The sequence below is a fragment of the Callospermophilus lateralis genome, chromosome 5 (assembly GCF_048772815.1).
Source record: "Callospermophilus lateralis isolate mCalLat2 chromosome 5, mCalLat2.hap1, whole genome shotgun sequence".
NCBI classification, from domain to species: Eukaryota; Metazoa; Chordata; class Mammalia; order Rodentia; family Sciuridae; genus Callospermophilus; species Callospermophilus lateralis.
The window spans coordinates 74,375,444-74,389,624 of record NC_135309.1 but is presented as its reverse complement, the minus strand read 5'-3'; the positions used below and the strand labels follow the sequence as shown (position 1 = coordinate 74,389,624).

Genomic DNA, 14,181 nt, shown 5'->3' with positions numbered 1-14,181 from the left:
AGAAAAGAAATGGGGAAGGGCTGACTATAAGCTGGTGATCAAGAAGATTGGTGTCACTGGAGCATTGGTATAAGAGGAGGGTTTGGAGATGGAATTGAGAGAATGCAGGATGGATTTTAGATTCTTCAGATGCATTCTCTCAGAACTGCCTAAATCCCTAACAGCCTCACCCCATTGTGTTCCAGAAACTTCCTCCAGCATGCCCACCCTCCAGAACCCACCCCACCTCTGTGTACAAAGTTTTGATAAAATTGATCACAACACACCAGATACCAACTTTAATACTTGATGATACTGGGTAAGTGACCTTTCTTCCCTAAAGTCTCAGTTTCATTATCTGTAAAAATGATGCAGGGGCTGGAGTTGGGGCTCAGTGGTAGAGCACTTGCCTAGCGTGAGGCACTGGGTTTGATCCCCAGCACCAGACAAAAATAAACACATAAAATAAAGGTTTTGCGTCCATCTACAACTAAAAAAATATTTAAAAAAAACAAACTTTAAAATGATGCAATAACATTTGTCCTGCTAGCTATTCAGAGAAGTTATGAGGATCAAAAGAGAAAGTATCTGCATGTCCTTTGAAAAACTGTTGTGTTGTTATTATTGCTACTGTCATTGTTCATCTTCCATGAGAAACAAAGAAATTGAGGGGCAGGGGTTGCTGGGAACTGAACCTAGAGCATGCTAGGCAAGTGCTCTACCACTGAACTATATCCCAACCAAGAATTTTAAATTTTGAATAGTCTTTTTCTCCTTATAAGGGACACTTGACATTTTATTTTTGTTTCCTGGTACTGGGGATCAAACCCAGAGGCACATTATCACTGAGCTATACTTCCAGCACTTTTTATTTTTTAATTTGAGACAGAGTCTCAATTTGCTTAGGGCCCTGACAAATCTGAGGCTGGCTTTAAACTTGAGATCCTCCTGCCTCAGCCTCCCGAGTTGCTGAATTACAGGCATGTGCTATCATGTCTAGTGACATCTGACATTTTGGAAAGCTGTGTACTCTGGCTCGGCATGGTGGTGCACACCTATAATCCCAGTGACTCAGGAAGATGAGGCAAGAGGATTGCAAGTTCAAGGCCAGCTTCAACAATTTAGCAAGATACTATCTCAAAATGTAAAGAAAAGAAGGGAGGAAGGAAAGAAAGAGAGAGAAAGGAAGGGAGGAAGGGAACTGGGAATGTAGCTCAGAAAAAAAGTCGTGTGCCCTGAGAGGGTTAGGAAGGCAGCCTTGAGTACCCCTTGGCCTGCTGTCCCCAGACCTTTTCTCAGTGCCCTCAACCCTCCAGCAGCCTTGCATGCTTCTCATCAAGATGTCATTGGAAACAAGCTAGGCTGATGTTCAATAAAATGTAAGCTAAAGCGGGCTGAATTATTATCCTTTTTTTCTTGATAAAAGAGGGGATGTATTTTCATTACTGGCAGAGCTTTTAGCTGGTGCAGACAATTACGCCCTGAAAATGCAGCAATCCATTTCACACTGAGCTGAGGGATAACGCTTACCAAAACCCAGCCCCTGGAGGAGCCCCAAACATGGCCACCATGCCCAACAATGAAAAGATAGAATTTTTGTGATATTAAGGTAAAGCAGCCCTCAGTGGCAGGCTGCTGCTGCTGCTGCTGCTGCTGCTAGGATAAGAGCTGTGCTCACTGCTGCTTCTCCTCCATTGACCTCCTACCCCCTTTCAGCTATCCTTTTGCTTCTTCTCACCATCTCCTGGGAAGTCAGGCAGAAATAAGTGCCATGTTATTGCTAGCAGCTTCCACCAAGTTTACCTTTTAGGTTTAGACACATTTCTTGGTTTGTCTTTATGATCTCCTGATCATTTCCCTCACCTCTGCAGCCAGAGCCTAACTCCAAAGAATTGTACCTCTGAGAACAAAAGTCACCCATTCCAAAGCTACTAGATCAATGGAAAAGCTCTACAGAAGATGACAACCTTGGGCTGGGGTTGTGGCTCAGCGGTAGAGCACTTGCCTAGCTCATGTGAGGCCCTGGGTTCGATCCTCAGCACCACATAAAAATAAATAAATAAAATAAAGGTATTGTGTCCAAAAAAAAAAAGATGACAACCTTCCTCCCTCTTTTTTTCTTTCCTTTCTTTTATTTTTTATTTTTTTGCACTTGGGGGGATTGAATCCAGGAGTACTTTACCACTGAACCACATCCCTAGCCCTTTTTATTTTTTATTTTAAGACAGAGTCTCACTAAGTTCCTGAGGCTGGCCTCGAACTTGTGATTCTCCTGTTTCAGCTTCCCCAGTTTCTGGGATTATAGATGTGCACCACCACACCTGGCTCTTTCTTGCTTTTTTAATATAACAAATTAGCAGCTCTAATTTTCAGCTTCTAGAGGCAGGCATGAAATGACCCTCACCCTCCCTGTCCCAACTCAACCCAAGCTAGGAAAAGAGTCTTCAGTGGCAAATTCATGGAAGTGACAAATTTGCAGATGATGTGGCTTATCTGGCTACACAATTGCCTCCTCCTTATAAGTGCAACTTGGAGCAAAAATCTCCTCCACTCCAATTTCCTAGAACCCATATAATGCCTGGGATACTCAAATGTTGAGAGAGGAGAGGGAGAGGGAGAAAGAGTGAGGGGAGGAGTGAGTGAGCCATCTCTGTGTAGGTTTATTTCTCATGGCTTTGTCTCTTTGTTCTGTTAAACACCCACAGCTCCTCCCATCATAACTTAAAAAATGGAAATTACTTCAGAGATATAGGGACCAAGTGGGGATCGATGGAGTGATAGCAATCCACTACACATTACAATTTTACTTAAGCTGTAGTTTCCCTCCTGTGTACTGTTAGAAGTGATCCCAAATCAGTTGTGAACCTTCTTCCTTGAGGGAGTAAGAAGAGGGCTGGGGTGGTTGTCCAGGATTATTATCTTCTCTATTACTCAGGCATGTTCCCCTGAGCTTTTGCATGATTTTATTTTAATGCAGTTATTTGTATTAGGCAAGTCTCCAGCTCAGCCAGGCCAAAGAAGGAGGTGGAAGAACTAGGGAGGAGCTGATGGAAAGATAAATACCCGAAGGTTCATGATGATCTGACCATGGCTTCAATATGAATCAAATTTGCTCTAACCTACTATCCCACAGTCAGCATTTCTGCTAGAAATAATTTGTAATTATCAAACTCCAGTTAGGCCAAAAGACTCCTTGCAAAGGACTTTGATGCAATTAGGAAAAGCTTGGAAATACAATTTGCATGGTTATAGTCCTCTCTGCCCATGACATTCCTGGAGAAGGAAACTTGTCCTTCCTGGCAAAGAAAGTCCAAGGACATAGGAGCTGAGAACCAGAGTCACTGGGTCTGCTGCTCCAAGGCTGGCCTCCAAAAGGAGACATTTTCCTGGAATGAGCCTGAGAGATTCCCCACATCAGCATTCAGCTTTTAAGAGCTAAGAGTGGTCCAAAGAGGGACAGAGCTTAATGCATGCTGACCTGCAACTGTGCACAACACTTCAGCAGGAAAGCCCTTTGGTAATTGCCCAGTACCAGTATGGATTGCAGAGAAATCTTGGTGTGTCCCTGGTTGAGAAGTAGTGACAATCTCTCCATTCCTTCTCATATCTTTTGGCGGGAGGGACAGTGGTAGTGCAGGGGAGTACTAGGGATTGAACCAGGAATACTTTACTACTGAGTGATACCCCAGCCCTTTTTATTTTTATTTTTTTTTTATTTTGAGGCAGGGTCTTCCAAACTTGCTGAGGGTTTTGTTAATTTGCTGAGGCTGGCCTTGAACTAGTCCTGCCTCAGCCTCCAGAGTGCTCACTGGGCTTATAGGCATGCACCACCACCCCACCATCCCCCCTCCACTTCTCATATCCTAAGCCTTCAGCTCTGCAGCAGCTGAACTGTGTTAGTACAAAAGCAATACAAAAGGGCTGGGGTTGTAACAAAGTGCTTGCTGAGCATGTGTGAGGCATTGGGTTCGATCCTCAGCACCACTTAAAAATAAATAAATAAAATAAAGGTATTGCATCCATCTACAACAAAGAAATATTTTAAAAGAAGTAATGCAAAGGTATGCTGAAAAACTAAACAAAGTTGAAAATGCATGAAAGATATACTGTGCTCATGGAAGATAATATTGTTAGGATGCCAATACCTGACAAACTGATCTACAGAGTCCACATGATTAACATTACAAATCCTCATTTTCTAGGTCAAAGGTCATATGTTTTTTCTCATATGTTGAAACTAGAGAGGAAAAAGGAATAGAAAGGTGAGGGGATCCCAGGAAAATCAGTAGAGTAGAGGAAAGGGAACAGGGGAGGGAGGAAGAAAGGAAAAGGGGAAATACCAAGGAATGATACTGGGCCAAATTATGTTGTTAAATATTGTGTGTATGTGAATATGTAACAACAAATTCCACAATTATGTACAACTATAATGCACCAATTTTAAAAATGCAGGGAAAAATTCCAACTTTTTTGTTTGTAGCTGTAGATGGACAGTATGCCTTTATTTTATTTTTATACAGTGCTAAGGCTGGAACCCAGTGCCTCACATGTACTAGGCAAGTGCTCTACCCCTGAGCTACAGTCCCAGTCCCCCAACTTTCTTACAATAAGAAAAAATGTTAACCAAACTCAAAAAATCAACAACTTTTCTTAGATCCAATGGAGAATTGAGGTCATAAAATAAAACTTCATCCCAAAAGACTGGAGACAGAGGTAAATATAGGTCAATTTACGTGAAGCAGAAGATGCTGGAGCCAGGAATCACTAGGAATGAAGTTTTGCTCCAAGCTATAACATGGACGAACATTATGCCACATAGAGTGTAATCCCATTGATGTGAAATGTCCTAAATAAGCAAATCCATAGAGATAGAAAGTAGATTACTGGTTGTCAGGACTGGTGTCAAAGAAAGTGGGGGGTAACTGCTAATGGGTAGACTTTCTCTCTAGGCTAATGAAAATGTTCTGGAATTAGATAGTGATGATGACTGCACAACCTTGTAAATATATTAAAAACCACTAAATTGCACATTTAAAATGGTGAATATCATGCTATGTGAATTATATCTCAATTAAAAAGCAAAGATAATTTGGTATAAGAAGTCCAAATTTCCCTTCAGACTCAGTTTGCAGGCCATTTTCTGGCACTACATAGCCTTTTCTACTGACTCATCAACCCAGCCTTTGACTGTCCTGCTCCTGCCTCTCTACAAGATTCAGTCCTGTGTTCTGTTGATTTGATAAAAGGAAGTCTGCCAAAAAGAGAGGAAAAGGCCTGAAGAGAGAGGGCTAGGACCAGGATATGCTTGAAATGGGATTCCGGACTTTATTCTACAGTAGGCCTTAATGGTGCATTAACAGTACCTCTGGGCCCAGAACAATGGCAGTGGCGCACACCTGGAATCTCAATGGCTCGGGAGGCTGAGGCAAGAGGAACACGAGTTCAAAGTCAGTCTCAGTAAAAGACGGGTGCTAAGTGAGACCCTGTCTCTAAGTAAAATACAAAATAGGACTGGGGATGTGGCTCAGTGGTCAGGTGCCCCTGAGTTAAATCCCAGGTATCCCCCTCCCCCAAAAAAGAAGCACATAAGATTATCTTCTTTATGAAGTCTTCCTGGCTTTTTCTTTCCCCAAAGTACTTCACTTGGCATACTTTTTTTTTTTTTTCTTTTTTGGGGTACTGGGGGTTGAACTCAGGGATGCTTTACCACTGAATCATATCCCTAGCCCTTTTTACTTTTTAAAATGTATTTTTAGTTATTGATAGACTTTTATTTTATTTATTGATATTCAGTGCTGTGAAATGAACCCAGTGCCTCATACATGCTAGGCAAGTGCTCTACCACTAAGCTATAACTCTAGCCCTTCATTTTTTAATTTTGAGACAGGGTCTCGCTAAGTTGCTGAGGCTGATCTGAAACTTGGGATCCTTTTGCCTCAGCCTCCCCAGCCATTCAGATTACAGGCACACACCATCATGCCCAGCTCTTTGGGGCTTGTTTTTTTCTTTTGTGGTGCTGGGGATTGAACCCAGGGCCTTGTGCATGTAAGGCAAGCACTCTACCAACTGAGCTATATCCCAGCCCTCTTTGGGGCTTCTTAAAGGGCAGTAGTGTGTAATGTTTAATAGTGGCTATCAGTCAGGCATGGTGGCACATGCCTGTAATCCCAGTGATTTGGGAGGCTAAAGGAGGAGGAACATAAGTCCAGCCAAGGCAATTGGTGAGACCCTGTCTCAAAAAAAATAGAAAGGGCTAAGGTATAGCTCAGTGGAAGAATGCCCCTGAGTATAATCCCAGTCCTGGAAAAAACAACAAAATAAGTAGCTTTGGAACCTGGGTTCACATCACAGTTCTGCTACTTGCTAAGGATACGACATTGGACTCATCATCGTTTAACCTCTTTGTACCTCAGTTTCTTTATGTATAAAATGGAGATAATAACACTTCCTCTTTCAGAGGGTAGATATGAGGATTAAATGAATTAGGTGTAATATTCATATTCCTATAAAGCATTTAGAATTGAATGAGCCTCTCTGTAACTGCAAGTAAAATGCTATAAAATGTTTGATCTTGGTCCCTTTATCTGCAGGTTTGTTTGTTTGTTTTAATTTTGGGAGGTGGTGCTGGAGCACGAACCCAGGGCCTCATGTTGGGTAAGCAATCTACCACTGAAATATACCTTCCTCTCAGCTCTCTATGGAATCTCTGACTAACTGATCACTCTTTATTCTCTCACATCGCCCCTACCTCTTCATTCTCCTAAGTATCTCTAATTCAAGGATCCATGTGGCAGATTTTTACTTTAAGCTTGATGGAAACGGAAGTGTTCACATACCACACATTTCAACCAACAACTTAATACTGTCTTAGGCATCACTGTTTCTTTAAGTCTCCTGGTCATTCTTGCCACTAGGCATTTCTTAGCCACTTCCCATCTTTTCCTTTTAAATGCCAGGGTCTACCTAGCTTTATATACCTACTTTCTATCTCCTTATATCTCTTTTTTTCCCAGCCCTTCACCCTGTAAAACATGCTGTCTCTATAAGACTCAATGTGGCCCATCCAAGCCTTGCATGTGGAACAAAGTGGGGCTATAAGGAGTTATGAGGAGATTTATCTTTTACACCCAAAGAGGCCTTGGAGCCTTTTAATAAAGACATTTCTCTCACTACCAGGACTCAAGGAGTCCAAGGAGAGGCAGAGGCACCTCTAAGCTTTCCCAAACGGAGAGAAGTTACTTCTCCCCATGGAAAGCCCTGCACAACCAGCAAAAGCTACATAAAGCCCTCAGTAGACAAAGGACAGAAAGCAGCCTAAGTAACACCAGGCTGCTCATGTCACTTGCTCTGCGTCATCTGTTACTAGGCCCAGATGATCAGGGAGGTATTGCTTTCCAGGGAGGTTCTAAGGTAATGCTTTAGACCCTGAAGGCCACTGCTTCCCAAGGCCTGATTTTCCTCAGGCACCACACTGAACTTGTTCTCTAGTTGCCAAGGAAAGTGGCTGAAAGTAATTTATGCTTCCCCCGCTTTCTGGTCCATTAACTTTTGTGATGTTAATATATCTTATGTGGGGCCTCCTGGTAGTATGAGCTGCTGCTGTTTCCATAGGGTGCTGCTGGGCACTTGGGAGTGGGGATTGAAAGTTAATGGTTCTCAACAATAGACCCTGGAAGCTCTGGGTGGTCAGAGACCTTCCCTGGGCAGGTTTATCCCAGAGTTCTTCTGGCCATCCTGTTCCAGGCTTCATTTGACAGTCTGCATCCAAGGTACTAATAGAGATATCCTGAAAGAAGGCTATGAAGCAACAGACATCTCATGACCATCTATTTCATTCCGAGTTACTGTCTTGGGGGAGGGGAGGATTCACAAATGAATAAAACATAGTCCCTGCCCTAAAGATACTTTCCATCTATTGTGGGTTGTTATAAAGACTAGATGGACCCAATCACAGTCAATTGTATTGTAAGGTAACATATATACACCTAAAAATCACCAAGCTGTGCAAAATCCCTCAGGGTTTATAAGAAAAAAGGAGTTGGGGCATAACTCTGAAAAATTCATCAATGATGTACTTAAAAAAAAAAACAAACCTGAAAAGCATAGTAACATCGCTTTATTTATTTATTTATTTTACTAGAAATGGAACTCAGGGGTGCTTTACCACTGACCTACTTCCCCACTCTTTATTAAAAATTTGAGATGGGGTCTTGCTAAACTGTCTAGAGCCTTCCTAGATTAACGGTGCTGGCCTTGAGTTTGCGATCCTCGTGCTTCACCCTCCCAAGTTGTTGGGATTTCAAGTATGTGCCACCATGCCAGTCCAGGAGTTACATCATTAAAAGAAGCCAAAATACTATAGTAGATGATTTGGTCAGCTATTTCACCTCTGTAACCAAAAGACCTGACAAGAACAGTTTTAGAGGAGGATACGTTTTATTTGGCACTCACAGTTTCAGAGGTCTTAATTTATAGTCAGCCTATTCCCTTGCTCTGTGCTGAAGAGGCAGAACATCATTCATGACAGAAGGGCGTGACAGAGGAAAGTAGCTCAGAACAGGACAATTAGAAAGCAGAGAGTGTTCCTCTCTAGGGACAAAATCTATACCCCAAAGGCATGCCCCCAGTGACCCATCTCCTTCAGCCACACCCCACTGACCTATAATTACCACCCCTTAATCCCTATCAGTGTATTAACACACTAATTAGGTTAAGGCGCTCATAACCCAATCATTTCACCTCTAAAACTTCTTGCATTGTCTCACATAAGAGCTTTCGGGAGACAACTCTTATCTAAGCCATAACAGTTTACCTTGAAAAAGAATTGATGTTTGCTTGTGGAAGTGGGTGGCAGGAAAATTGCTGCTTGTGAACTTCTGTGAAGTAGTGAAAGGAGGATTATTTTAAGTGTGATGAGAAGTTGTAACACCGGATATGGTTGTATAATGTGGACATATGTGTGGTGTTTGTACAGGTTTTGTGTCTTTCATATAGACTGGTTCCAGCAGGCAATTTTCTAAATTCACCTAGTATTTCTTGCAAGTCTAGTGGTGCAGAAGTAAATGTAAAATTGCATTCTCCCTAATGGCTTTGGATCAGGTTCATGTCTTCAAAACAAGTCTTACAGAAGTATAGTCAATGTATATATCCAATTCTATTAACATAGACGGGTAACAATATAATTTATCAAGATATTAATTCATCTATTCTTTCTACATTTTTTCCTCTTCTCCATTCCAAGAAGGTAGCCAAGTCATGTAATTCCCTGCCTCAGCTGCATTTGCAGAGCAGAAAACATTAATTTAGTCCTACAATCAATTATTAAACATCCAGAGTTCCTTTTATGTGCCAGGCAGTGTTTTGGGTGCAAGGGGAGAGAGCAGTGAATAAAATCACAAAGGCTCTGTCTTGATGGAACATGAGTTCCAGTGAGAGAAACAGACACAAAACAAATAAATATGTAATACAATGCCAGATAGTGGGAAGTGCCATAAAGAAACAGTGTAGACTAAGTGACTAGAGAGTGACTTCAGGTTAGAGGAAGAAGACAGGACTCCTTTTCAGATGGAGGAGTTCTGGGGAAGGAGGTATTTGAATGAAATGAGACATTAAATGAAGTAAGAGAGTAGACCATGTAATTATTTAAAGGAAGAGTGTTCAAGGCACAGTAGAGAGCCTTGAACAAAGGCTCAGTAGAGAGCAAGTGCAAAGATCCTAAGGAAGAAGCATGCTTAATTATTCAATAGATGTCAAAGAGGCCAGTGACGGAAATGAGAGATAGAGCGTTGGAAACCAGACAAGAGACATAGCAGAGGACCTGGCTACATAATATCTGAATAATATCATGGTCATTTCTGTGGATTTTTGTTCTATAGGCAATGGGAAGTCATTGGAGCATTTTGAGCGGATGAGAGACATAATCTGACTAGAAGTATTAAAAGGTTCACTCCAAGCCAGGTACAGTGGTTCATACCTATAATCCCAATGACTTAGGAGGCTGAGGCAGGAGAATGGCATGTTGGAGGCCAACCTCAGCACACTAACAAGATTCTGTCTCAAAATAAATTTTTTTTAAAAGGGCTGGTGATATAGCTCAGCATGCAAAGCCCTAGGTTCAATCCCCTGCACCCTCTACAAAACAAACAAACAACAAAAAAATAGCTTATATTTAAATGGTCATATGTGGCTAGTTGTTACTGTGTTGGGCACTGAAGTTCTAGTTGTGCAGAAAACAGACAGCACAGGAGCAACAATGGAGGCAGGTGACTAGTTAGAATACAAGAGTCCCAGTAAGAAGTAGTGGGAGACTTGGACTGAGTTTGGTAGCACTGGAGGTGATGAGAAATGATTACACTCTGGATATATTTTGTGACATTTATTTAATTATTTGTTTTACAGTGTTGCTGGGGGTTGAATTCATGGCCTCACAAATGGTAGGTAAGTGCTCTACCACTAAGCAGACTCTAGATATATTTTGAAGATTGGTGGATTGAATCTTACGGTATAAGAGACTGAGAGGAAGCTGGGCACAGTGGTGAACATCTGTCATCACAGCAACTTGGAAGGCTGAAGCAGGAGAATCACAAATTCAAGGCCACTCTCGGCAAGTTAGGAAGACCTTGTCCCAAATTTAAAAATAAGGGGCTAGGGTTTTAGCTCAGTGGTAGAGCACTTGCCTGGCATGTGTGAGGTACTGGATTTGATCCTCAGCACCACATAAAAATAAATAAAATAAAAAAGGTGTTGTGTCCATCTACAACTAAAAAATAAATAAACAAAAAGATCTGGTCTTGTAGCTCATGGTAAAGCACCCCAAGGTTCAATCCTCAGTACCAAAAAAAAAAAAAAAAGGAATTAAAAATTATTTTTGTTTGTCTTGCAACTAAGTAATGTGATTTCAGAAGCCAGGTATGATGGAAACAATGGGGAATAAGTGGAAAGTTTCCATTTTGGGTTTATATTTATGTTTAATTTTGAGACAGGATCTTGCTAAATTTCTGAGGGTGGTCTTGAATTTACAGTTCTCCTGCCTTAGCCTCCTGAGTAGCTGGGATTCCAGGAATGCACCATCATGCCCAGCTCCATTTTGCTAACCTAAATTCAGTAATGACACTGTAGGAAGGTCCTGAAATGAGTGAAGAGAGAGGAGGATCCCTTGGAGAGCAGCCAGATTGGGAAGGGATCTAAAGCCAAGGATCTTCTGAGCTATGCAGGTCTGAACCCACATTTTGGCAGTACCTCCAAGTAAGTGCATAGAGATGCTGGACCCCCAAAAGCCCTCTGCCACAAAGCAGCAAATCCTCCTGATGGAGCCTGGCAGATGCAATGGCATATGTTGTAATCCCAGAGACTCAAGAGGCTGAGGCAGGAGGATTGCAAGTTTGAGGACAGCCTTAGAAATTTAGCAGTACTCTATCTCAAATTTTAAATAAATAAATAGGGCTTAGAATGTGGCTCAGCGGTAGAGTACTCCTGGGCTTAATCCCCAGTTCCTGATAGAAGGGTCAGTGGGTTGGACTGTGAAGTGTATCAGGGGCCTGTGAGGCTGATGAGTGAAAGAGCTTCCACAATACTTCCTGGGACTCTTGAGTTTCATGGGGATGGGCAAAATAGCTGGACATTCATGTCCCATCAGTTTGGGGAGATAGGCATTTGGAGTCATTGAAAGTGAATTGAGGGCTGGGGTTGTGGCTCAGTGGTAGAACACTCGCCTCACAAGTGCGAAACCCTGGGTCCAAATCTCAGCACCACATAAAAATAAATGAGTGAAATAAAGGTATTGTGTCCAACTACAAAAAAATAAAATAAACATTAAAAAAAAGAAAGAAAGGGAATTGAAAGAAAAGAAAGAAATATAGGTACCTGTGAGTGAGACATTATGGATGAGATGATGTTTCAGTGCAACCTTGAGGAGTTTATAAGGATTAGAGGGCAGTTAGGAATGGCAGTCCTTTTATGGCACAATTCCAGATGAGTACAGTTGTCAGAGTTTAGAGTTTCTTTTGAAACTTATTTTTTTTCCTTGCAGTACTGGGATTGAACCCCGTGGGGCTTTACCACTGAGCTACATCTCAGCCCTTCTTATTTTTCATTTTGAGATGGAGTCTTGCTAAATTGCAGAGGCTGACCTGGAACTTGTGATCTTCCTGTCTCATCTTCCTGAGTCACTGGAATTGTAGGTTTATACCATCATACCTGGCTTCTGAGACTTTCTTTTTATTTATTTATTTTTGGGGATTGAACCCAGAGGTGCTTTATCACTGTGCTATATCACCAGCCCTTTTTATTTTTTATTTTGAGACAGGGTCTCACTAAGTAGCTTAGGGCCTCACTAAATTGCTGAGGCTGGTCTTGAACTTGCAATCCTCCTGCCTCAGCCTCCCAAGTTACTGAGATTACAGGTATGAGCCCCCATGGCCAGCTTTGGGATCTTCTTAAGGGGTATTAAAAACTCTTTCATCCAGGCCTCTCTATAAACATGTTAGGAATATATATATATAATTTATATATTTATATATATTTAATATATATATATATATTTTTTTTCTTTTTGAGGAAGGTGGGGGTCACACACTAGGATATCTGTGCCCAGACAAGGATGATAAATAGTCTCTTCAGCTGTAGGTAAAATAAAGAATGTAGAGTAAGATAAAGCTGGGTTTGAATTCCTTTTCCTTCCTATAACAATTGTGTGATTTGGGTCTATTAATCTCAGAAGTAATTAATTATGTCTTTCTGAGCCTCAATTTACTCATTTGTAAAATGAGACCACACAGGATTGCACTGATTACCAAATAATGTAAGTAAAATATCTTGAGTAACAACTGATGCATGGTAAGTGCTCAGTGGATGTTATGGGGCATAGTGGTGCACGCCTGTAATCCCAGTGGCTCAGGAGGCTGAGACAGGAAGATCACAAGTTCAAAGCCAGCTTCAGCAAAAGTGAAGCACTAAGCAACTCAGTGATCCATTTTCTCTAAATAAATACAAAATAGGCTAGGAATGTGGCTCAGTGGCTGAGTTCAATCCCCAGTAACCACCTCCCCCACCAAAAAAAAAAAAAAAAAAAAAACCCTCAATAGATGTTAATTTTCCTTCCTTGTGGAATTGGCCAAAGCTGCTCCTAGTAGCTGCAGCCCCAGAACCCACCTGTGGTTTGCTGTCCAACATCTCTGGTTTGACCTGAATTCCCCACTGCTTGCTCAGATCCCTTCATGGCTTTTTCTCCCCTGCATGAATTTTAGGCACATGACTGTTATTAAAGCAAGTGTCTCTTTACCTAGTACCTTGTGATCTGAAAAAGCAGCTGTAAATAGAAGGTGTGCTCTCTATGATGCAGCACTATTGGCATTTTGCTCTTTAAAGGTTAATGGCCAGGGTCATATCTTCAGATAACGCAGCCAGCAGTGCTCACCAGAGGTAATTGCAGTAGCAGGGAGGTGGGGAAGTGGGGCTAAAAGGACTGGAGGGTGGGAGGCATTGAGGAAAGCCTGCAGAGGGGAATGGTGAGCCTCGGTAGGGAGAATAGTATATTGGGGTGGGGGACGCTACTGGAAGCTCCTAGCAATGAGAGGTAGCAGGGCTGTGACCCTTCAAACCTGCCCCCTTCCTGGGCCAAATTCTTACTTATACTTTTCTGGACAGCAAGAGCTCCTGAGAGGACTTGCTGTGATAATTTGGTGCCTGATCATGCTTCAGTTGCAATTTATTTAAAGTTGACAATAGGGTTCCTGTCTTTTACAAGCAGATTCCCAGCACTTGAATCTCTGCAGGCTGGTTTTTTTTTTTTTTTTTTTTTCCTTGATGAAAAAGAAGTTAAATTTCACACTTATTATAGCACCTGGCACCTGACAACCTCCAGAGAGTTTATAAAGATTAATGAAATGAAACCCACAGCACTACTGTAAACAGGGAAGAAGAGAGACCAGACCCCACGTCCCTTCTCCACAGGAATAAAAGGCCAAAACCTCCTCACTTCTACCCCATTAGCGGACCCATATTTTTTAAGCCAATCTTCAAAGGGCTTCTAACTTGTTCTCAGAGAGGGTCTGGCTCAGAGCATCTCTTGCAGGGCAAGATCTGCCTGAAAAATGGGACAATATGGCACCAGCATAGAGGTCTGAGCTGCCAGAGATAAAACCTGCAGACCCAGGTGTCCTGCTTCTGCTTTCTACAGTCAGCATCAGAAGACAAGCAGTCAGG

General features: G+C 41.9%; 1 non-coding gene across 1 annotated transcript; it reads right to left on the bottom strand.

Moving 5' to 3' along the window:
* Window positions 1-5,987: 5,987 nt before the first annotated feature.
* Window positions 5,988-6,060, bottom strand: Trnav-uac (transfer RNA valine (anticodon UAC)). The gene has a single exon. It is a non-coding gene; the product is annotated as a tRNA-Val (tRNA).
* Between the last annotated feature and the right edge of the window lie 8,121 nt (window positions 6,061-14,181).